Here is a 23,050-nt window from a genome sequence, read left to right as displayed (position 1 = left end):
TTATACTTGTGTATTATTGTTTGTACAGATGAACGTGGCACCATCAGGCATTTGGAAATTGCTCCCAAGGATGAACCAGGCTTTTGGAGGTCCACATTTTGTTTTCATTTTCCCATGGTATCAATCAAAGAGAGTTTGAAGGTAGGCCTTAATATACATCCACATGTACACCAATTCATTACACCACCTATCAGTGGCTAATTGCCTAAAGTCTTGACATAATCTTCTGGAATTTTCCAAGATGCTTAAAGGCACAGTTAACTTAGTGTATGTAAACTTCTGACCCACTGGAATTGTGATATAGTCAATAACAAGTGAAACAATCTGTCTGTAAACAATTGTTGGAAAAGTTACTCGTGTCATGCACAAAGTAAATGTCCTAAATGACTTGCCAAAACTATAGTTTGCTAATATTAAATCTGTGGAGTGGTTAAAATTTGTATTTTATTACTTCAACCTAATTGTACGTAAACTTCTGACTTCAATTGTAAATATATACTGTAGTTTATTAAATAATGTACAGAATATTTCAAACACGTTATCAGAACTCCCCTCATGATTTACACCGCAGACCTAAATCTAATTAAAATGTTCCGTTATTAGATTTTATAAGAGATGAAGACACAATTTAAATACAACCCCTTCATCTTTTATGGCTCTTGACTTATGTAAATTCACAATGTCTTAGTAATAAGCTAGTATTATATGACTCTCTGTCTAATAGTTAAACACAGAGAATTAGGATGAGGCTTCTTGCAAATGCTAGATGTGTTTAAATACTCTCCTCTGCTGTTGGATGCTCTTATAAGAGCTTATGTTACCCATGATTCTATAACCAAATTAATCCGCTCATACTGTGCGGGCCGCCTGCATGCACACCGAATTAAGTCACGATTACTTGAGCAACTGCAGGCTTCAGTAGAAAAACAGCTCCGGTTTTCCTCATGCTGGGAAAATAAGTTCTGGCCCTTTAATTCTCTCTGTGTGAGCTTTCACTTATGGAAAACAAACAGTGTTGGAGAGATACTAAAAGTAGCAACTTAAATAACCTCTCGGTTGCGTATGTAACCTCGGTTCCCTGAGACGAAGGGAACGATACATATGGGGAGTTGTCATTCCACACGACCTAGTTGAAAACTCTCAACAATAACGGCAATATTCTAATATTGACTATACATTCTTGAAATTGCGTGCTAATACATATGGGGAACAGAATCCCATCACGCGGGGCCTGGGTAACTCGGCGAATAAAGACGCTGACTACCAACCCTGGAGTCGTGAGTTCGAATCCAGGGTGTGCTGAGTGACTCCAGCCAGGTCTCCTAAGCAACCAAATTGTCCCGGTTGCTAGGGAGGGTAGAGACACATGGGGTAACCTCCTCATGGTCGCTATAATGCACAGGTGTCAAACTCAAGGCCCGCGGGCCAAAACCGGCCAACCACGTTATTTCATGTGGCCCACGAGCTGATTACTAAAATGTATGATGGAAGGTAAATGGAACGTCTCACTGACCAATCAGCTCCCAATCAGCTCTTTACCCATGAATATTAATGAGCCTCCCCCTGGAGAGCATTTTACTCTCTCAAAAGCGAAACAAACCCACGCTACACAGAACAACTATCAGCTCTGGTCAAGGGAAATGAGCGCAGAGAAGGTGCGTTCATTTGCCTACCACTCTAAACCATATAGCGCACATCATTATCAACAGTGCTAACTGCTGCCTGGATCAATGGAGAAAAATGCAAAGAGGTGCATGAGCACAGAGCAGATGCATTATTCCCGGACTCAACATGCTGTGCAGACCATTATAAACAGCGCTTGTGTGGTAAGGATGACGAACCACATTTGAAAGCTAATGCAAAACTTCAAATGTATCGTTGAGTAAACTACTTTAAAACCATGTTAAACAGGTTACAAAATATGCAATATTATTGGATATTGCATGGTTGCTACCAAATCAGATTTTCAACCGTCCCTTTGAGGGCATATATAATGCTGAAGTGGCACGGGCTGAAATTGAGTTTGACACCCCTGCTATAATGTGTGGTTCTAGCTCTCGGTGGGGCACGTGGTGAGTTGTGCGTGGATGCCACAGAGAATAGCATGAAGCCTCCACACGCACTATGTCTCCGCAGTAACGCGCTCAACAAGCCATGTGATAAGATGCGCGGATTGATGGTCTCAGATGTGGAGACAACTGAGATTCGTCCTCCGCCACTCGGAGTCATTACACCACCACGATGACTTCGAGTTCATTGGAAATTCCAAATTGGGGAGAAAAGGGGAGATAATAAAAGAGGCCCTATTATGCTTTTTGGGATGTTCCCATTCCTTTAATGTGTAATATATTTGTTTGTGCATGTAAAAGGTCTGCAAAGTTACAAAGCACATAGTCCACACCAAAGGGAGTTACTTTCTCCCACAGAAAATACTGCTCCTGAACTGCCTGAAACGCCTGGTTCGCAGTCTAGCGATTACTTCTGTGATGTAACTATGTCACGTTTGCATAATGCATAAGGGCTACTTTGGTAAGTCCATTGCATTTCCAACAGACAATCCAAGGGGTTGACCAATCACAACAGACTGGGCCAGCTGACCAATCAGAGCAGACTGGGCTTTTCGGAAAGGGGGGCATTAAAGAGACCTGAGCTTTACATTTCAGCAGTGGGTGAAAAGAGGTGCTGCAGCACTGGTGCTGTAAACCTATTCCAATAAACCCCTAAAATACAATTATTAATCTGTAAATGAGCATAATATGGGCTCTTTAAGATTCATCGATACTCCCTAGGTAGCGGTCTGAGAAATCCTCAGCAACATAAAAGTGTTGTCATGATTGATTAACAATAATATAGCGCTTGACCACAAACCGAAGTAGCTTGTGGAAGTATCTGCATAGAAATTTAGTTGTTGTTCTGTGTGTTTGGGACATCAACTGTACCAAGCTCCATTTAAGCTTGTTATAAAATTCACTACATGCTATGCTTTCCATTTGGCATGCATACCTACAACAATTTGTATATCTGTTCATAGCCAAAACAATGCTGTGTTAATCATACATTATTAATGGATACACTTGTAGCCTATGGGGCAGATCAACAATTTAGTGTACTCGAAGTTTTATCTACTAACAGAAACCAGTGCCATATAAATACTTAAGGATGTACAGTAAGTTAGCAACATATGGTGTCATCTTGAGAGAATTTCTAATGAGAAATAAAATATTTGTGAGAATGTGTATCTCGCACACAAGAGAAAGCTTAGTATATATACTGTGTGTTTCACTTTGTAAATTGAATATCTAAATATATAATGCATAATATATTTAAAATATTCATAAATTATGCAAAACTTCAGCAGCCCTCAAAGGCGTGATTATTACCGCCACGCCACCAGTAGGAGCGCTTACCGTTTGAAAATGGTTACGTCATGATTCCTCACCTTTGGCCAATGGGATAAGAGTGAGACCGGGAGTTACGTCAGAATGTTTCAAGGATAGCCAATGAATGACAGAGGCTGTGAAATTTCACCCAATGAGATTTGAGAGAGGGCGGAGTTTCAGCGTGAAGCGCGGAAGTCTGTCATTAGATCGCGTTTCGTGTGTATTTATGTGAAATAAATGTTAATTTGTGGAAAAATACATTTGTTTTCTTATGCAAACGTAACATTTGCTGCTCGGACAGCCGAAGCTCGTGTTTCACCTTGAGTGAATTGTCATATAGAGACATATAGATTATATATATATATATATATATATATATATATATATATATATATATATATATATATATATATATATATATATATAATATTGTGATGTTTGTATGCTTTGGTTGGGTTTGTTTACTAGATTTACTACTAAAAACAGCTAATTCAAGCAATGTTTCTGCTAAATAAGCAAGATATCGATCTACTACACACTGGAGCTTTATATATTAGCACACGTTTGTTCTATTGTAATTATGAGGCGTTTGTTCATACTCATCTGCTTCATTCATTTGAGTAATAAGATTAAAATAGTACAAATATAGGTATATGATATAGATACTATGAATACAGTTCAAAATCGAAACCATTTCTACTTAATATAAACATATTAGTGTTTGTTTATTCAGAACATTGTTATTAGCTTGTTTGCTAGTCTAGCAGCTCCCAGATCTAAGATACCAGCAAAATAAAGGTCAATGAACAATAAGAGGATAAAGAAGAATTTTTTAGGACATGTATAAATTCTTAAGGAATGTATTATTAACTCAAATTAAATATATGTTTCATAAATATATATAACATAAATGTTGTTTATCTTGCGCAGGTCTCGCTGCATCATGATCACGCACTCTCCCGGAGATGTCCGGTTGCCACGGCAACAGCAGCAGCATCACAGAGCTGCTGGGTGCCCTGACTGCAGCATCTCAGGGTTGTCATGGAAACGACACACTTTTGGTGTGGTATCGCAAGAGGCGGCGCATCACACCCTGCGCAAGCGTGCGTATGGATCTCTGTACGAACGCTCTGCCGAACACACCTGCCCATAACAAAATACTGATGATCACCTTTGACCTGCACGTTTCAGGTTGTGATGAGGAGGTGGAGAGATTGGTGGAGCTACTGGGTCAGCTTTGTGATGGGGCTTCCTCTTCGGGTCTGTCTGATCTCGATTCCATCCTGCAACTTCTGCTGCTTCTAGCTGTAATCTAGTCATAACTACATGCAGCGGGAACGCCACGTTCACCGCAGACTCCTGCTGGTTGGGTACCTGAGCCAGGACATGCAGCGGTTGGAGGAGAGGTCATGGTCTCCTATCTGTGGTGAGGAGTGGGGTGCATCTGTAGGATGCTGAGCATCATCAGTGCATCACCGGGTTGCATGGACTAAGGCATAGGGTGGACACAGAGGAGAGGTTTGAGGGAAAAACCCGACTGTCATTGTTTGGTGCCTGGACATTCAACTAGACCTGACACCCGTCCCGAGTAACGCAGACCTCACCAGGCTAAGTATACAAGTAAAGATACTAAACTGATCCCATTTTCATTATTACAGATTTTAGCTGGGATGCACAAAATATTTTGGTGAATATATCTGTAGTGGCTAATATTAGTGCATTTTTTTATTTATTTTTTTATGATTAATGGCATCGGCCGATAATTTTTAAACCCCAAATGGTACTATATCACAAAAAAAGTTTAAAATGATAAAGTCCTGTATACATAAGTCAGGCATTTTTGAAAGTAAAAAAAAAAAAAAAATGTTTTACTTGCCTGTGAGCTTGCTGGTTGAATAATCCAATGTTATGTCTTAGATGTCCAGAACAAAATGTGCCCTCCAGCAGGAAATGATTTGCATGCTACAAATGATCAGGAAAAATAGGTTTTCATCTATTGATGATAAAATGTTATATATTATCACAAATGGGAGGATCCCGCCTCTCTAATGACACCTAGATTGAGTTTATAGTCCACTCAGAGGCTGATATATTTGAACGAACAAAGGGTGTGGTGCATGAACTGAAAATTAGACTGAATGTCTATGGACGAACACATCTGTGAGGGCTAAAATGCGTTAGAGCGCCACCTATGTTTTAGATCTGTCTATTATGATGGAATGTGATAGAGAATTTTTTTTTTTTCTAGTACTTGAAATGAAATGAGACTTTTCAAAGTGAGGTAGAATGAACAGAACCTGAATTACATGTTTACAAAGTTATGGGGAAAAAATTATATATATATATATATATATAAAACAGTGTTCTATCAATTATTTTTTAATTACTATTGTATTTATTTGTTTAATCAATCAATTTGTCCTCTTCATGGAGACAAAATGTCTTTTCCACATGATAATCTGCAGGTTCCTCTGTGTCTGGATCAGTCTGAAGATGAAGGATTCCTCTAATCTTCTCCAGACTCACAGTCTGAGCCCAGTCCTAAGATTGACATGTGGGAGGCACTGCGGACATTTATACCATGAAGACGACACGTTTGGGAGAACATCGGCTGGTGAGAGAGTCTGACTAGTCTAAAAAACATTCAGTCTGATTTAATGTGAATTTGGGCAGCATTCCTGATCCTCTCTCTCTCTCCTTCAGTCCTCCGGGTGAGCTGGAGAGATGAGAAATATTCTGTCCACACAGACCCTGTCACCCCTCCTGCCCCAGCCACTGGGCTTAAAAACAACATAAAATGTCGCCACACATTTAACGTTGGTAACGTGACAGACAGGTCTTGGTTTTATAGAACAGAACTGAATTGCATTTTGAATGTTAAAGGTATGTTTTGGGTTCAATACAAGTTAAGCTTAATCAGCAGCATTTGTGGCATAATGTGCGGTTACAGTGAGGCACTTACAATGGAAGTGAATGGGGCACATTTTTCAGTAATTAGAATAATAAAGTATGTACTTATGAGTTGTGCACAGTAAGATCAGGAATATTCATTATGAAAGTAATTCTGATTTCATGTTATCTTTGTAATCTTTCTCTTGTGTTTTCTGCTCTGTTCCAGGCAATTGTGCAGGTTATGTTCGTCCAGATATCTGTGTATTTGGGACGTCTCCTGAGAGTGTGTCCAGACTGCTGGGTGAGCCGGCGCAGTATGGCACACATTACCTGCAGCTCAGCCGCTTCTCTCTGAGCAGTGACAGTAAGAAGGAACTAGTCTTCCAGATGACACATGCTGTTATTTCTTATGCTGCTTCAGGCAGAGTTTTAAGACTGATCTAGTGTCAGCTTATCATATCCTACAGTTACTTTCCACTAGCAAGTTAGTGTATTATTTATGTGTGTGTGTGTGTGTGTGTGTGTGTGTGTGTGTGTGTGTGTCTGTCTATCTGTCTCCCAGGCCTTCACAGGTTGTCTGCGGCATTACCTGCATTACTATAGAGTATGTGTGCTGAGCACTCCTGCCTATCTGGGGCGTCATCTCAGGTAACTAACATTACTTACCTACCTAATAAATGTCCCTGGTCTAATTGTGCATGATTCATCCGTTCAAGTTATATCAAAGAACAAAATGTCAGTCTTCTCAATCAAGATGTAAACACATTCTCTGCTGCTGAAATGACTTTTCACTGTATATTTGGTGTGTATTGATCAGGTATCTGTCAGGACAGTGTTGGCCTTTTCATCAGATATATCTGTTAAGAGACATCAGATCAGAGGTTGCATTTATAAAAAACACTCTGTCATTTACAGAATTTTTAAAACATTGACCAATTATTCAAAATGCTTTCTGTAATTTTGGCCGCTAAAAAAATATGGTATCTGGTCTGTAGCGTTTTCCTGCTTTAGAAACATTCGCACAATAAATTATGCTGATAAATATTAAAATTGAAGGGGGAGAACATAACCTTTGAAGTGTCCCTGTGAAAGTAGACGGGAAGAGAGAAGTGAGTGGGGATTTGAGCAGAGAAATGAGAGATTTCACTTGTAGTCCTGTGGAATATTTCATGCAATATTGTTCATTAAATGGATTGACTTTGTGTAAAATTTGTCACATTGTGCGAGCAGAAGCAAACGAAAATGCCAAGAACCCCCCAAGTGAGTAAAAGAGCACTTGTCATAGAAGTTCTTGTTATCAAGACGACAAGGTACCAAATGTTACAACCTAGTTGGTCAAAGAGTCAGATGATGATTTAAATGTTTTTTGTAGCGCAACTTCTGCATCTTTGATGTCTGCACAGGCGATGGTTTTAGGCCAGAAGTGTTTTGTACAGGTATGTGTTGTAGGTATGTGGTGGTGTTTGTGTAATTAGTAGTGTGTGTGTGTGTGTGTGTGTGTGTGTGTGTGTGTGTGTGTGTGTGTGTGTGTGTGTGTGTGTGTGTGTGTGCGTGTATTTATCACTTTGTGGGGACCAAATGTCCCCATAAGGATAGTAAAACCCGAAATTTTTGACCTTGTGGGGACATTTTGTCGGTCCCCATGAGGAAAACAGCTTATAAATCATACTAAATTATGTTTTTTGAAAATGTAAAAATGCAGAAAGTTTTCTGTGAGGGTTAGGTTTAGGGGTAGGGTTAGGTTTAGGGGATAGAATATAAAGTTTGTACAGTATAAAAACCATTATGTCTATGGAAAGTCCCCATAAAACATGGAAACACAACATGTGTGTGTGTGTGTGTGTGTGTGTTCAGGGTGTGAAGCTGCTGTCGTATCTGTATAATGAAGCACAGAGTAACTGCAGTAATGTGAATCATTCTGTGCTGCTGTCACTGTTGAAGAGCATCTGTGAGATATACACACGGTGAGACTCTCCTCTGGGGTTTATTTATTTAAGCTCGGATGGCCGCCAACAGGCCCGCGTGAGAAAAAAAATGATCAAAACTCCAGTCTTGACCAACACAAAATAGGTATTGTTTTAAATCTTAGAAGCTCTACTTCACACAATGCATGTAGGCTTTATTACCTAAACTGAACAAGTGCTTTGATATTTGCAGACAAATCAGAAGTGTTCCATTTTGATAATTTATAAAAATATTTGCGCTGTACATATTATTGTAATCTGTAAAAGCATCAAACTCATCAAATATTTTTAATTCTCATCAAAAGTTATTTTACTCAGACAAAAAATATAGCGAATAATAGCATATTTAGTGATAGTATATTTCTTTGACATAACTGTTTGACATAATATAAATGACGCAATTATATTTCAAACGAGGCCACACAAAGTAATCAGATGCATTTATCATTAGATAACCCACACAAAGCACAATGTGCACACTGAAAATGTGCCATCTGGCTGAAAACATGTTAAAGCACTTAAGATGACGTTATCGGAAATGCAGTAGCTGTCATGGAATGCTAAACTAATCGGACATGATTTTAGTAATTAAATTTCACAGAATGAGTTTCATTCTGTACCATAGGAGTCATCATTAAGTCTGTTTCATGTACCTGGTGGTCATATGTAATAACAGTAATGATGAGATGACTCTCTGACCAAATATGGAGGACTATCACCACTGGTTGGAGCAGTATTGCTCCATATTGGTCAGATGAAACAGACTTAATGATGACTCCTATGGTACAGAATGAAACTCATTCTGTGAAATGTAATTACTAAAATCATGTCTGCATGCCATGCAAACCTTTAGTCTGTGTGATTTTTCAGTAGTTTCTTAGGCTGAGAGTCTGTTATAATAATCTATATCATTAAAAACATTTAAAAGATTTCTTTAAAATGATACCAAACCCTTTTACACAAGATCATCCCTGTTATTTTTTGTATTTATTTATTTTTCGAGTTATAAAGCTTTTGGCCAAAACACAAAATATTAAATGAATATTTACAGAGATATTTCAAACTTTACTTTTAAACAACGTGTCGTTGAAATTTGTAATCAAGTGAAAGTGGTAATGTGGTAATGTGTGTGTGTGTGTGTGTGTGTGTGTGAGCGTGTATTTATCACTTTGTGGGGACCAAATGTCCCCATAAGGATAGTAAAACCCGAAATGTTTGACCTTGTGGGGACATTTTGTCGGTCCCCATGAGGAAAACAGCTTATAAATCATACTAAATTATGTTTTTTGAAAATGTAAAAATGCAGAAAGTTTTCTGTAAGGGTTAGGTTTAGGGGTAGGGTTAGGTTTAGGGGATAGAATATAAAGTTTGTACAGTATAAAAACCATTATGTCTATGGAAAGTCCCCATAAAACATGGAAACACAACATGTGTGTGTGTGTGTGTGTGTGTGTTCAGGGTGTGAAGCTGCTGTCGTATCTGTATAATGAAGCACAGAGTAACTGCAGTAATGTGAATCATTCTGTGCTGCTGTCACTGTTGAAGAGCATCTGTGAGATATACACACGGTGAGACTCTCCTCTGGGGTTTATTTATTTAAGCTCGGATGGCCGCCAACAGGCCCGCGTGAGAAAAAAATGATCAAAACTCCAGTCTTGACCAACACAAAATAGGTATTGTTTTAAATCTTAGAAGCTCTACTTCACACAATGCATGTAGGCTTTATTACCTAAACTGAACAAGTGCTTTGATATTTGCAGACAAATCAGAAGTGTTCCATTTTGATAATTTATAAAAATATTTGCGCTGTACATATTATTGTAATCTGTAAAAGCATCAAACTCATCAAATATTTTTAATTCTCATCAAAAGTTATTTTACTCAGACAAAAAATATAGCGAATAATAGCATATTTAGTGATAGTATATTTCTTTGACATAACTGTTTGACATAATATAAATGACGCAATTATATTTCAAACGAGGCCACACAAAGTAATCAGATGCATTTATCATTAGATAACCCACACAAAGCAAAATGTGCACACTGAAAATGTGCCATCTGGCTGAAAACATGTTAAAGCACTTAAGATGACGTTATCGGAAATGCAGTAGCTGTCATGGAATGCTAATCTAATCGGACATGATTTTAGTAATTAAATTTCACAGAATGAGTTTCATTCTGTACCATAGGAGTCATCATTAAGTCTGTTTCATGTACCTGGTGGTCATATGTAATAACAGTAATGATGAGATGACTCTCTGACCAAATATGGAGGACTATCACCACTGGTTGGAGCAGTACTCCATATTTGGTCAGATGAAACAGACTTAATGATGACTCCTATGGTACAGAATGAAACTCATTCTGTGAAATGTAATTACTAAAATCATGTCTGCATGCCATGCAAACCTTTAGTCTGTGTGATTTTTCAGTAGTTTCTTAGGCTGAGAGTCTGTTATAATAATCTATATCATTAAAAACATTTAAAAGATTTCTTTAAAATGATACCAAACCCTTTTACACAAGATCATCCCTGTTATTTTTTGTATTTATTTATTTTTCGAGTTATAAAGCTTTTGGCCAAAACACAAAATATTAAATGAATATTTACAGAGATATTTCAAACTTTACTTTTAAACAACGTGTCGTTGAAATTTGTAATCAAGTGAAAGTGGTAATGTGGTAATGTGTGTGTGTGTGTGTGTGTGTGTGTGTGAGCGTGTATTTATCACTTTGTGGGGACCAAATGTCCCCATAAGGATAGTAAAACCCGAAATGTTTGACCTTGTGGGGACATTTTGTCGGTCCCCATGAGGAAAACAGCTTATAAATCATACTAAATTATGTTTTTTGAAAATGTAAAAATGCAGAAAGTTTTCTGTAAGGGTTAGGTTTAGGGTAGGGTTAGGTTTAGGGGATAGAATATAAAGTTTGTACAGTATAAAAACCATTATGTCTATGGAAAGTCCCCATAAAACATGGAAACACAACATGTGTGTGTGTGTGTGTGTGTGTGTGTGTGTGTAGGTTTGTTTCAGACTGGGTGGAGTCTTCCGTGATGTGTATAAAGAGTTCATGATTGAGGTCAGTGAAGAGTATCTGACCCACAGAGGTGAGTTTTACAGCAGATTTTAGGTTAGATAGACAGACACCATTCTGTACTCCATCTGTATCTCTCTTTTACAGCAGAAAATAATTTTTGGACACAAGGCTATACTCTCATTTCACGGGACGCAGAGCACTGTGTACCGGTGTTTCTCAAACACATCACCAACATAGTGTACATCTGTTGAAAAACTGAAGAGCTGCTTCCCACAGGTGCCTTTCAAACCCTTTATAATAGACCTGGGAAATTAATGCAATATCCTTATTTTTTTTACTTCCTGTAACTTGAATGTTTTTCCCCCACTTCCATGTACATGTTTATATAATTAAAATAAGTGATTGCTAACCTATTTCTTGCAAGTTCTTTGCGACTAAGTATAAAGTAAATATAATAATGATTTTATTTTAATATTTGTTCCCATTTACCTGTACCATGATTAATCATAGAAAACGGTTCAATTTAATTAATTAAAACATTTGAATTGATACATAGTCCTACTTTATAATAATGGGTACTTTTATTACAGACAATTATAAATTGGAAATAAAACGGAAGATCGAACTCTCTGTTTTGCCCATGAAACAGCCTTACATCTTCTGGTCGGACATGCCGGTACCCAGGATTAGCGTGATATTCTCTCTACAGGAAGTAGAGGAGATTGAGAGACTGCGCTGTGTACGTGGATGAATGGAGATGATTGCCAGGCACAGCACCATCAGTAGGGAGGAACAGGTGCTCCACCTGTCATCAAGATATTTACATGACAAGTCATGATCAATGTCAAAATGTCCGTATATTAATAATGTTAGTTAAGTGTTTTGCTGGTACTGTTGGCATGGTAACGGACGATATTTTAAAAGCCAGAGTCGAATTCACAAAACGTTCCTAAGAAGAAATTTCCTCTTAACTAGCATTTTGTTCTTAATTTCTAACTGAAGAAAAAGGTTACGAATATTTAGTATTCCCAAAAAAAACTTCTTAAGGAAGTTCTTATCTTTTTTTGAGCTGTGGCTCAGGTGGTAGAGCGGGTCGGCCACTAATCGCAGGGTTGGTGGTTTGATTCCCGGCCAACATGATTCCACATGCCGAAGTGTTCTTGGGCAAGACACTGAACCCCAAGTTGCTCCCAATGTCAGGCTAGCGCCTTGCATGGCAGCTCTGCCACCATTGGTGTATGAGTGTGTGTGTGAATGGGTGACTGGGACACAGTGTAAAGTGCTTTGGTAACCGCTAAGGTTAAAAAAGGCGCTATATAAGTGCAGACCATTTACCATTGTTCATAAGAAACATTTCAATTCTCTAAAAAAAAAACAATTCTTAAAATTGTCGTAAATAACATCTTAAATTTAAGATAACCACACAGTTGTCTTAAATCCTATGTTGTGTTTTTCATGTTGTGTCTGAAGTCGCAATGGGCTGTTAATGTAGAAATGTGATTTTGGACCAAAACACGTTTCTTAATGTTTTTGATTAATGATATTTTTATTTTCAGCTTTCAAACCATGTAAATGTTATCACCAAATTCAAACAATAAATGTTGTTTTGAAGATTCTTAATGTGGTGACCAGTCATGCTTATTCAAACAGATGTGCTGCATATAACACTCTTTCCACGATCAATTAGATTTCATAGAAACATAATAATTATAACTTTAGAAAGCTGAGACTTTCATTTCACCCTCATCCATATCCCTATCGGAGTTGGGCACAGCGGAGACAGCCTCCGCCACTTTTCCCATTTACCCGCCTCGTCATTTCTGACGTGATATAATTATCAAGCTTCCAAAGGAGAACTTTTTCCTTCTTTAAGAAGATATTTGAGAACTTCTTGAGAATTTTTCATGAATTGCACTTAAGAACATTCTTACTAACTTCTTATAATTTATCCTTAGAACTCCCAATTTGGAATGCCCAATTCCCACTACTTAGTAGGTCCTTGTGGTGGTGTGGTTACTCATCTCAATACAGGTGGAGGACAAGACTCAGTTGCCTCTGCTTCTGAGACCGTCAATCCATGCATTTTATCACGCGACTCATTGTGCATGTCACTGTGGAGGCTCATGTTACTCTCCACGATCCACACCCCCATTGAGAGCGAGAACCACTAATCGTGGCCACGAGGAGGTTACCCCATGTGACTGTACCCTCCCTAGCAACCGGGCCAATTTGGTTGCTTTGGAGACCTGTCTGGAGTCACTAGGCATACCCTGGATTCGAACTCATGACCCAAGGGTTGGTGGTCAACGTCAATATTCGCTGAGCAACCCAGGTCCCTGTCCTTAGAACTTTCTTAAGAACATTTTCATTAATCCAGCCCCTGGTCCATTAACCCAGTTTCATCAGAGTGCTGGGCTAAAATCAGCTGTATTGTTTTCTGTTTCGGTCTTCCTTATTTTCTGTCTTTCTTTTTGTAACTTCTCTTCCGTTTGGCAGTGCCAACTGAACAGGCCCGACAGGAGCTCATTAAACCAGGTCAGAGAGTCAGCGGCCAAGACCCTGGAGAGAATTAAAGGTCAGAAAACATTCCCTTCCAAACCCCATTCACACACACACATACCGGTAGTCAAGACTTTTAAAATGAAGTTGGGTCCACATGAAAGCTTATTCTGGCCAAAGGACAAAAAATTTGTGCCACAAAAAATGCATAACATTGAGTTAATGGCACAACAATCTCCATCAAGGTGGAAACCTTAAAACCTACACCAGTTTTGTCAAATAGAGCATCTAATTATTCCTTAGACTGTGATCCCTGATTCCAAAAGCTTCATAGCATATAAAGCAAGCGCTCATTATCCAATTGATGGTAGGAACTCACTCAATCATTGCTTTAGAGTCAGCATCAGACTGAAATCTGTTTGTAATTTGGCCTAGTAGAGCACAAGACTATTCACCTTGTGAAGGTCAAGCATTACTTAACAGGACAAACAGACAGAAGGAGTCCCTCCCCACAGAGGTAGATAAATTAAGATCAGACAGTCTATATGGAGTCTTCATCTGATCACCTGCTGTTCTCTCGCCCCCTGCAGGCCTCCAGGTGTCACAGCATCTGGCAGAAGAGGCCTGGAAGAAAGAACGATTCAAAGAGATGAAACGGCAGCTGGAGCTGGACCAGGAGGTGAGGTATCTGTCTGTGTGAGAGGCTTAAATGAATATTTCACCCATAATTGAAAATTCTGTCATTAATTACTCCCTTGTGTGTCATGGAAAGAGTAAAAGCATTCAGGTTTGGAATGGAACTGCCAACAGGAACGGTTCTGACTTTATAAATATGGTTTCAGTGGCATAGTAATGTAAGACTGAAGGAACAGGAAGATGATTTCGGCTATGCTCGAGAGCTCAGGGACCGAGAGCTGAGGCTGCAGGCCCTCGAGGAGCAGCTGGAGCACCGGGCATAAGCTCATCGGGGGATGGCACACGGTAACACTTTCACATGAAAAATTCAGCGACATGTAGGCTAGAGGTGATAACGGTACATATTTAGATGATATATTTGCTGTGTATGTATACTCAGGATGGACCTGATCCCTCAATATTGTCAGTTATCAGAAGCGGCGACCAGACGTGAGCTCAGAGCCATGTGGAAGGTACAGAGGATGAAACTTGACAAGTGCAGAGTGAACTTCCTGCAGTGAGACTAACAAAGCATACAGGTGTGATGCTACACTAAGTGGACACATTTCAGGGATATTTTGTGGCAATTTGATTTATTGTTCTGATCCAACTTTTTGGACTGAATATCCGCACAGTTGTTCGTAAAGTGCAGTTTCCTGTATATCAACATCGGTCTCTTGGTTGAAATTTCAGTTGCATCTGATTTGAATTTAATTTCTAATTACAAATATATGTTGCTGAATGCATTATTATTCAAATCGTATTTGGGCTTCCAGTGTGAACAAATCCTTTCAGGGTTTGTAACTGGTAATTTTTTTTGTTCCATTCTTGTATCTCACTCTACTGTTTTACTATTGGTGCGGTTACTGTTATTTCTCATTTAGCATATACTTTTATCCAAAGCAAAATAGCATCAAAAATAGCACATTTACTATAGAGACAGTCCCCATGGACAGGTTTCCCATGGTAATGGATGACCTGCAAATATCATGAAAATGAACAAAACATCAGAAGTTATGGAAATTTCTGTAGTGGATTTCAGGTTGTCGCCATGCTGTTAAGTTGTTTTAACTTTCAGCACATTGCTATGCAGTTGCCAGGATGTTCTGTAGTGGATGTTTAATTTTCTTGTTTTTCACTGCTTTAAAGTATTATAAAAGCTTGAAATTGGTCTTGTTTATGGTAAAGCTTTCTCACAAGCCATATAAAAGCTAGAAATTGGTCTTGTTTATGGTAAAGCTTTCTCACAAGCCATATAAAAGCTAGAAATTGGTCTTGTTTATGGTAAAGCTTGCTCACAAGCCATAGTGTTGATCTGATTTTGCCAACATGTCTGTTTTTTTCCAATTAATTAGTTGAAATGGTTTACAAAATAGTTTAAATGATTCAGTTGCCAGTTGGTCTGATTAAAATTATCTTTAAAAATCTGTGTCCACTAAACATAAATGCATAGAAAGGAAATTTCTTTTTCTTTTTTTATTCTCCCCAATTTGGAATGCCCAATTCCCAATGCGCTCTATGTCCCCGTGGTGGCATAGTGACTCGCCTGAATCTGGGTGGCGGAGGACGAATCTCAGTTGCCTCCTCGTCTGAGACCGTTAATCCACGCATCTTATCACGTGGCTTGTTGTGCGCGTTACCGCGGAGACCTAGCGCTTGTGGAGACTCACGCTATTGTCAGCGACATTCACGCACAACTCACCACTCGAGAACCACATTATAGCGACCACGAGGAGGTTAACCCAACGTGACTCTACCCACCCTAGTAACTGGGCCAACTGGTTGCTTGGGAAGCCTGACTGGAGTCACTCGGCACACCCTGGATTCAAACTCGCGACTCTAGGTGTGGAAGTCAGCATCTTTACTTGCTAAGCTACCCAGGTCCCTTCATAGAAAGGTCAATGAAATGTATTGGTCAAAGAGGGTGGGAATTCTGCCAGGATGCAAACTGGTGTTGCATAGCTGTCGAGTTTATTGGCTTACCAGTCTTGGTACTTCTACACCGATCAGCGACAACATTAAAACCACTTGCATAATATTGTGTAGGTCCCCCTCGTGTTGCTAAACAGCTCCAACCTGCATCGGAATTGTGGTGAGCATTCTTCTCACCACAATTGTACAGAGCGGTTATCTGAGTTACCATTGACTTTGTCAGTTTGAATGAGTCTGGCCTTTCTCTGTTGACCTCTTTCATCAACAAGGCGTTTCCACCTACACAATATTAGGCAGGTAGTTTTAATGTTGTGGCTGATTGTTTATTGTATTAGTAATGGATTTATCACATTTTTGCTTTGATAAATAAACATTCCCCATTTAACATAGCATTCTGAAATCCTTTAAAGACTGGAGGGCAGACTTTATCTGAGGTGTTAAATGTTTCCTGTTCTTGCTCAATTGTAACTTTTCTCTTGGTCATGCGGGCCCACCTCCAGAAATGTCCCACCAAAATGAGCCTTCACAAGAAGATACGGAGGTCATTGTTTTATACTTTTCATACAGACATGTTCCCCTTATGCATATGCTAACCAACATTCTCTTATATGGAGCTACAGTTAACATCTGACAGTTAAGGTTCTTCTTGTAAAGAACTTCAAAATAAACACTCAATTTTGTCTAAAAAATTATTTAAAGTTGAGTGGTGATCTTTTATCTCGTATCTGTCCAGTGTCTATAAAATTACACTGAACTATATGAAAACCTATCTTAAATCTGCACTCACATACATTCCCAAGATGTCTACCTACACCTATACGTGTTGATTGTATTTTCATTTTAATCTCCGCTGTCTGAGCAACAGAATATAACAGTGCAAGCAGAAGATAATGCTATCCCAGAGTCATCTACTCTTCCCTGCTCTCCCTCCATTGATGGAAGTCAAGCTCTGATACCAGAGCAAATTGACATCTGTGATTTCCTCCCCAAGCCTCCATGCAGTCCTAAAAGTAGTGCCATGACCCAGGCTCTCCACGACATTGGCTCAGACCTGCCAGAATCTCCAGGGAGTTATTTTTCCATTCTGCAGAATCCTGATCGTGTCCCCTCCCCTGAGAAACCCTAGACACACCCATCTGCCTCCCACATATGCATTGGAGAAAACATCTCGGAGGTACTGGAGTCAATCCCAACTCCTAGTCAGCACAAACAAGCATCCAAGTCCAGTTTCCAGTTGGGGCCACCTGCCCCAAAGTTTCACTCCAGAGGTTCCCCTAGGTCAGCCGAAGGCTAGTGCTCATGGACACCCTTCAGAGAGCTTTGTACAGCTGGGCGGCTCCACTGCCTCAGGGCAGAAAATGTGCTTAGCGCACTTGGAGTCGGATATCCCAACCCAAACAACTGAAGAGAGACCTTGTAAGTCAGAGAAAAGGAGCCAAAACGCAGAGGAACAGGCTGCAGAAAAGAACGAAACCGCAGCCAGCACATGTTCAGAGCCAAAACAAGCTGCCCAGGAGCCAACAGAGGAAGCCAAGTCCTGTGAGAGTGTCAGCAAGCCAGGGAAGAACGTGTCTCCTTTCATAAGCTTTCATGACTCCAACTCTGATGCCCATATGAGAAAAAAGCTGTGATCTGGATCCAGCACAACTCAACTCTGCTACCCCCTGATTTCAATAACCACAACTCAAATGCCTATATAATGGTAGGCAAAAATGTTTCTGAAGTTACCACTCTTCCTCCCACCCCTAACATTTACGGCCACGCCACTGATTCCCATATAAGTGTGGATGAGCATGTTCCTGAGGTAACTACCCCTGCCCTTAACATCCATGGCCACGCCTCTGATGCCAATATATGGGAAGGTGAACATGTTTTGGAGGTAACTGCCCCCTTCCCTGTCCCCAACATCCATGGCCATGCCTCTGATGCCCATTTAAGAGTAGGCAAAAATGTTTCTGACCCTAACATTCATGTCCATGCCTTTGACACCTAAAGGTGGGTGAGTTTGTGTCAGATGTCTCTGACTCTCGCCAACGTTGGAGCAAATTTGGGCACTCCTCCGACAGAACCCTTAAAGTAGGTTGTGTGGTGACAGATACCACCCATTTACATTCTTTGCCTGGCAGCAATTTCAGGCATGCATCTGACTCCACCCTGGGCATGGGGTGTGTAGTTCAGGGCGAAGTTTTGTCTAATGCCCCTTTGCCTGACAGAGCTTATGGACACTCTTCAGACTCCACACTAATGTTTGAGTGTGCTGTGTCGGGGGTCAACCCTCAACCCTCTCCACTGCCTGGCAGTGCGTATGGACATTCCTCACAGTCAACCCTGTGTATCGGGTGCGTGGTCAGTGGTTTCGAGACCACTCGGCCCAACTCTCTTCCCGGCAGTGCCCATGGCCATACCTCAGACTCTACTCTTGGAATGGGCTGTGTGGTTGGCGTTGTGGAGCCTGGGAGCTTGTATGTTGATGGACGACTGGCCAAATTTGATCCAGACGATTCAGAAACCTAGAGTGAGAACGTTACTGCAAAACAGATTACTGCTTTTTTTTATGCAAACAGAACTGGATTTTGCTTTGTTTAACCTATAAAACAAAAAATAGGGATTATTGATTTAAACATTTCCAATATCTATTCTTAAAATCCCAAAATCAATATTTTAATATGCAAAGATCCTTTAATTGTGAGTTGTTGGTAATAGTTTTGTTTGACTCTTTCCATTTAATGCATGTCCAAAGATGAGATCATGCAATCCATTTGTCACTGATAATGTTAATGTTGTTGATGATGAATAAATGTCATAACTTCATCTTATTTTGTACATCATGGATATTACAATGTTAATGATAAATTAAAGTAATTTATATTTATCCTTTGGTACACATCTTTGGTTTTGTGTTGATGAAGGGGCACTTGAGCCTTAATGCTGTGGGGGGACTTGAACTAAGTGATGTATTAAATGTTTTGTTGTACATAAACAAAGCAAACTCTCATTGATTACATTGATGTGTTTTTATCTGTTGGATTGCAATGCAATGCCCCTAGTGAGCTGTTCTCCCTGGATGAGGGACTCGCTGCCTGGGCTCTGGGATTGAGCAATGTGTGCCTATCCCCTAAAAAGTGTCCCGAAGATTGCTATTTTCTCAGCCTGGCCTCACAGTATCAAGTTGAGCAGTACCAGGACTCATATGGCCGGATGAGTGAGAACCAGAGCCACCTGCTCTTACCACTCAACTTCAACCATAAGTTATACTTTAAATCATTTTTCATGGTTTGTCTTCTCGTTTCTGGACTAGCCACGGCTCCAGACACTGAGTGTTTCCAGCAGGTGACTCAGGGTCCCAACTGGTTACCTGTTGACCTCTCCCTGCACCGTGCTACATTCGTTACTGCGGTTCAACTCAGTGAGATGATGCCACTTCCTGTTCTCATGAAACACTCGGTCACCATTCCACTGATTACACAGTATGTACACTGTAAATAGTGCAAGAATCTGTAATGCTACTAAAAAGCCCACATTTTACCAGCACTTTATTAGAAAAGATTTTCTCTCGCTTGCAGTGTGTCTACGGTGAATAAGGCAGTGGTGGATTATTGGACGTGGAGAAGCATTTCGAGACTCTTGAGGCATTTCCTTTTGATGGAGGATGGCGAGTTTGCGCTGTCTCTCAGCGAGCATCTCTTCGAGAATGTCTGCATTTCTGAAAGTCAGATTTTACATAATTTATTTTACAAAAACATCTGCAGTATGTGAAAGATTTCTAAATGAGAGTGTGTTTCATTGGGCATAGGTCAGACTCCTGGTGAACCGTTAACGCCGCTGGTGTTGAAATCTGTATAAATTCTGAATAAAGCGTTACAATACAGCATCCACGGGGACAGCGAGCTGACGTCTCATTTCATGTTTGCACTGTGATTACCTCCCTGAGGTCTTCCACCCTCACGCTCCAGACTCACTGAACTGTCAGGAGCTCCGCTACAAGGTACAGAGATGCGGTCTGCATATCTTCTCTTTTATGAGCTGGACAGATTGTCATTATCTCTCTCTTTCTCACTTTCTGTCTGTAGGTGGACTGGCCGGTGACAATTGCCATAAATATAACAGACTGTTCTGCTTCCTGCTGCAGCTGAAACACATGGTGTGGTCTCTCAGAGACATCTGGTTTCACCTCAAGAGGACCGGTGAGATTTCTCTTCCTTCATTTCCTAAAACCTTTCACATCATACTAAGCTTCAGAGTGGTATTAGATTAGTGCACAGGCGTAATTTGAAGCGCTCCTCGTGGGAAGCCACTCTGTTAATGGTCAGTCACGCTATGAGGGTCCATTGCAGTGTAGGATGTAAGATGCTGCCTTAGAAGGTAGTGGTAGTATACAGATATCTAGGCAGCTCATTAGGTGTGAAATTGAACAATTGCTCTCTTCTCCCTCTCAGCGTTGGTGAAAGGTGCTGGTCGCTCCATTCAGTTCCATCAGCTTCAGCTGTACAGACACGAGATGCAGCACATTGTGATGGTCATCTAGGGTTACATCGCGAATCAGATCCTTCAGGTGTCCTGGAGTGAGTTTACACACAAACTGAGCAGCGCCAACAACCTGGATTCAATTCAGCGCACACATGCAGAATACCTCAACAGAGCCATCTTCAGGTGAGAGCAACCCACAGAGTTCAAAACAGCATAAAACATGCTACAAACAAGCAACAAAAGACAATTAAAAAGGGGAAATATAATTTGTATGTGTAGACATCCAAAGAAACGTTTTGCCTACATTCTGCCACACTTTTGGTGTACATTGACAATTTTATGACCTTAAATGACACTTCACAGTATTTTGTTGGACAAAGTGAAAAAAGTATTGTTTACTCATCTCAACTATTTATTAATAATGATAACAATGTATCTATACAGAATATATATCTTTACAGTAAACTTGTGTTTGTTAAGATTAGTCGACTTAATGCTGGTTAATGCAAGTTTATAAAAATACAATGGTTCATTGGTAGTTCATAATGCACTATGCATAAATAATGTTAATGTATACAACTTCAACTTTTAACGCATTTTTTTAATTAAAAGTTCTATATGTTAACATTAGTTAATGCACTATGAACTAACAGTCATGTCAATCATTTGTGGAGCATCCTTTACACATTTCACATGAGCAAAAGCTTCCAGCTCATTGACATTCTTTGGTTTCTGAGCTGCCACTGCTTCCTTGAAATCCCAACAAAGGTTTGTAATGGGATTTTAATGATGGACTGAAAGGGCCATTCCATGACCCATCCCTGAACCAGATTTGGGACAACTTGGATGAATCTTTGGTGTTATTGTCTTGCTGGAATGTCTGAAAGCATAACATTTTTCATGCCAAAATATCCTGATACCTGAAAGAATCCATGACACAGTCAGGATAGCCATTTCCTGCCGCCGCAAAACACCCCCATAACAGGACTGACCCACCTCCATACTTGACTGTGGGGATGGTGTCATTCTTTTCTTCACCTTGTCACCTTACTCCAGACGTGCTGCTGACCCATGGGTCTAAAACTCATTTTCAGATGTCTATAAACCTTCTTCCAGGACTCCACAGGTATTTCCTAATTACGTCTCGAATATTCAGTCAACTGGAGTCAACATGGTGAAGTTTTGCTTTCTTCCACACCCCAAGAAGTTTGCTGCTGTACCATATTTAAAAAGCCGGTGCTCCCCAGTCGTACAACATCTTCAATTACTGCTCACACTTCCTGTTCAAAGGTGAGCTGTTCACATGTGTTTCATCACAGTCACTAGTGAGATCAGAGCGCTGTGGCTGATAATATTAGGTGTCACACCTACCTGCCTTGTCTTTACATTCATCTGTTGAGCAAATCAACAACCAATGTACTCAACATACACAAGGTGAGAAAAACATGACTCAAGATAGTTGAAAAGGGCTTATATGGGGCCTGTGTAGCTCAGCGAGTATTGACGATGACTATCACCCCTGGAGTCGCGAGTATGAATCCAAGGTGTGCTGAGTGACTCCAGCCAGGTCCAAAGCAACCAAATTGGCCCGGTTGCTAGGGAGGGTAGAGTCACATGGGGTAACCTCCTCGTGGTTCTGATTAGTGGTTCTCGCTCTCAGTGGGGCACTTGGTAAGTTATGTGTGGCTCATGGAGAGTAGCATGAGCCTCCACATGCTGTGAGTCTTCACGGTGTCATGCACAGTGAGCCACGTGATAAGATGCACGGATTGACCGTCTCAGAAGCAGAGGCAACTGAGACTGGTCCTACACCACCACGAGGACCTAATAAGTAGTGGGAATTGGGCATTCCAAATTGGGGATAAAAAAATAAATCACAACTTGGTCCCGATGTGTGGAAATACATTTTTAGAAAACCCTTTATTGGAAATGTAAAATGCACACAGCAGTCACGCTCTCGTCTTAGGAGGTTAAATGGATAAACGTTTCTTTTAACCTGAGCTGTGTGTGTGTTTTCAACAGTGGTGACCAAACTGCTGGATAAAGGTTCTCAGCGTCATCTAGAGGACTTCCTGTTACGGATCAACCTCAATAATTACAACAAAGACTCTTGATCTCTTCTGTACCTGCTTCAGTATTAACATCAGCCATTCGGTCAGAATTCCCTCTGTGTGTGTTGGATAACAAAAGCTAGCA

At 40.2% G+C, this 23,050-nt stretch overlaps 1 pseudogene; it reads left to right on the top strand.

Annotated features, from left to right (window-relative positions):
• The first annotated feature begins 3,910 nt into the window (after positions 1-3,910).
• LOC127638287 (gamma-tubulin complex component 6-like) lies at positions 3,911-22,968 on the top strand (annotated as a pseudogene).
• The last annotated feature ends 82 nt before the right edge of the window (positions 22,969-23,050 follow it).

This window comes from Xyrauchen texanus, chromosome 46, assembly GCF_025860055.1.
Source record: "Xyrauchen texanus isolate HMW12.3.18 chromosome 46, RBS_HiC_50CHRs, whole genome shotgun sequence".
NCBI classification, from domain to species: Eukaryota; Metazoa; Chordata; class Actinopteri; order Cypriniformes; family Catostomidae; genus Xyrauchen; species Xyrauchen texanus.
This window is presented reverse-complemented; position numbering and strand designations above follow the sequence as displayed.